Genomic DNA, 2,937 nt, shown 5'->3' with positions numbered 1-2,937 from the left:
CATTTTGTTGTTATGTATTTGCGTTATCTTTTTGTTACGAGAAAAATGGGAGAGTGAAAACTCCAGTTTGGATTTTAAAAAAAATTGAACATCAAAAATGAAATGCACAAATGCTGAGAGAGATAATTCCAAAAAGTATCTTTCATTTTTAAGGACTGTAAACTCTTTTTTTTTTTTTTTATATATTGGGTTTTGCAATCTTCGAAAGAGGGAGGGCGAGGCATTTTTAACTGAGTGATAACTCCCAAACCAATAGTCATTTCTAACAAAAAATATAGCTGTTACACATCATTAATTGATCAAAACATTTATGATAATCTATGATTGTTTGGTCCGCTTTTTGTAAAATAGGCAAAAAGTGGGTTGTTTGGCTCTGGTAAATATCCCTCCACACGTTAACTTAAGAATTTTATTTTTTCTACTGCTTGAAAATTTTGGATTATTAGGTCATTGGCATCTTCATATGTTTCAGGCATGCATATCCACAATATTTAAAACATGTTAGGATCAATTAGAAATCTCTTTCTTATAAAATTCCACCAAGCATAAGGGGTGAAACTAGTGGAATTTCCAAAACATGGCTAACAAAACTTGTGTGTTCATTTTCAGTGCGTGAAAAAAATATCTTCACTTAAATGTATTATAGTTTTTAATTTTTTTTCACACAAACTCTAAAATTTTCATTTTGTTGTGATCTATTTTCCTTATATTTTTGTTTACAAGAAAATTGAGAGAGAGAAAACTCAAGTTTGGATTTTAAAAAAAATTGAACATCCAAAATGGAAATGCACAAATGCTGAGAGAGATAATTCCAAAAAGTATCTATGATTTTTAAGGATTGTCAACTCTTTTAGTTTTTTATATATTGGGTTTTGTCATCATCGGAAGAAGAGGGAAGGGGGGTGGATAGGGGGTGAGGCATTTTTAAATGAGTGTTGACCGCATAACCATAAGTCATATCTAATCAATATTATACCCGTTACACATCATTAATCAATCAAAACAATTATGATGATCTATGATTTTTAGGTCCGCTTTTTGTAAAATAGGCAAAAAGTGGGTTGTTTTGCCTTGGTAAATATCCCACTGCATGTGAACTTGAGAATTTAATTTCTTCTACTCCTTGAAATTTTTGGATCATTTGGTCATTTGCATCTTCAACATGTTTTAGGTATACATATGCACCACATTTAAAACATGTTAGTATCAATTAGAAATTTCTTTCTTATAAAATTGCACCAAGCTATTAGGGGTTGTACTAGTGGAATTTCCCAAACATGGATAACAAACTTTGATGTTCATTTTTAGTGCGTGAAATAATTTTCTTTAGTTACATTTATAATTTTTTTTCAATTTTTTGCATACATAAACTCTAAAATTTTCATTTTGTACTGATCTATTTGCCATATCTTTTTGTTTTCGAGAAAAATGGGAGATTGACAACTCAAGTTTGGATTTCAAAAAAATTTGAACACCCAAAATGCAAATGCACAAAAGATGAGAGAGATAATTCCAAATAGTATCTGTGATTTTTAAGGATTGTAAACTCTTTTAGTCTTTTCTATATTGGGTTTTGCAATCATCGGATGAGGGGATGAGGCATTTTTAACTGAGTTTTGACTCCCAAACCATAAGTCATTTCTAAAAAAAATTATAGCCGTTACACATCGTTAATCAATCAAAATATTTACAATAATCTATGATTGTTAGGTCCGCTTTTTCGTAAAATAGGCAAAAAGTGGGTTGTTTGGCTCTGGTAAATATCCCACCACTCGTTAACTTGAGAATTTAATTTTTTCTACTCCATGAAATTTTTGGATCAATAGGTCATATGCATCTTCAAAATGTTTCAGGCATGCATATCCACCATATTTAAAACAAGTTAGGATCAATTTGAAATCTCTTTCTTATAAAATTCCACTAAGCTATTAGGGGTTGTACTAGTGGAATTTCCCAAACATGGATAAAAAAACTTTGGTGTTCATTTTTAGTGCGTGAATAATTTTCTTTACTTACATTTATTATAGTTTTCTTTTTTGTAGATATAAAATCTACAATTTTAATTTTATTGTGATCTATTTGCCTTATCTTTTATTTACGAGAAAAAAGGGAGAGTGGAAACTCAAGTTTGGATTTGAAAAAATATTGAACATCCAAAATGGAAATGCATAAATGCTGTGACAGATAATTCCAAAAAGTATCTGTGATTTTTAAGGATTCTAAACTCTTTTCATTTTTTACATATTGGGTTTTGCAATCATCGAGAACGTGGGTGAGGGGGGGGTGAGGAATTTTTAACTAAGTGTTGACTTCCAAACCATAAGTCATATCTAACAAAAATTATAGGCGTTACACATCATTAATCGATCAAAACATTTACGATGATCTATGATTGTTAGGTCCGCTTTTTGTAAAATAGGCAAAAAGTGGGTTGTTTGGCTTTGGAAAATATCCCACAGCTCGTTAACTTGGGAATTAAAATTTTTTGGATCATTAGGTCATTTGCTTCTTAACCATGTTTCAAGCATGCATATCCACCGCATTTAACATATGTTAGGATCAATTAGAAATCTCTTTCTTTTAAAATTCCACCCAGCTATTCGGGGTTGTACTAGTGGAATTTCCCAAACATGGATAACAAAACTTTGGTGTTCATTTTTAGTGTGTGAAATAATTTTCTTCACTTACATTTCTTATATTTGAAATTTTTCTCTAAAACTTTCATTTTGTATGATCTTGCCTTATCTTTTTCTTTACGTGAAAAATGGGAGACTGAAAACTCAAGTTTGGATTTGAAAAAATATTGAACATCCAAAATGGAAATGCTCAATTGATAAGAGAGATAATTCCAAAAAGTATCTGTGATTTTTGAAGATTTTAAATTCTTTTAGTTTTTTATATATTAGGTTTTGCAATCATCGGAAGAGGGGGGGCAAG

Source organism: Aristolochia californica, unplaced genomic scaffold (assembly GCF_029961685.1).
Source record: "Aristolochia californica isolate CCGP_79_NKW_82.1479 unplaced genomic scaffold, dmAriCali1.0.hap1 SCAF_15, whole genome shotgun sequence".
In the NCBI taxonomy this organism is placed as follows: Eukaryota; Viridiplantae; Streptophyta; class Magnoliopsida; order Piperales; family Aristolochiaceae; genus Aristolochia; species Aristolochia californica.
Note: the sequence above shows the minus strand (reverse complement) of the source record.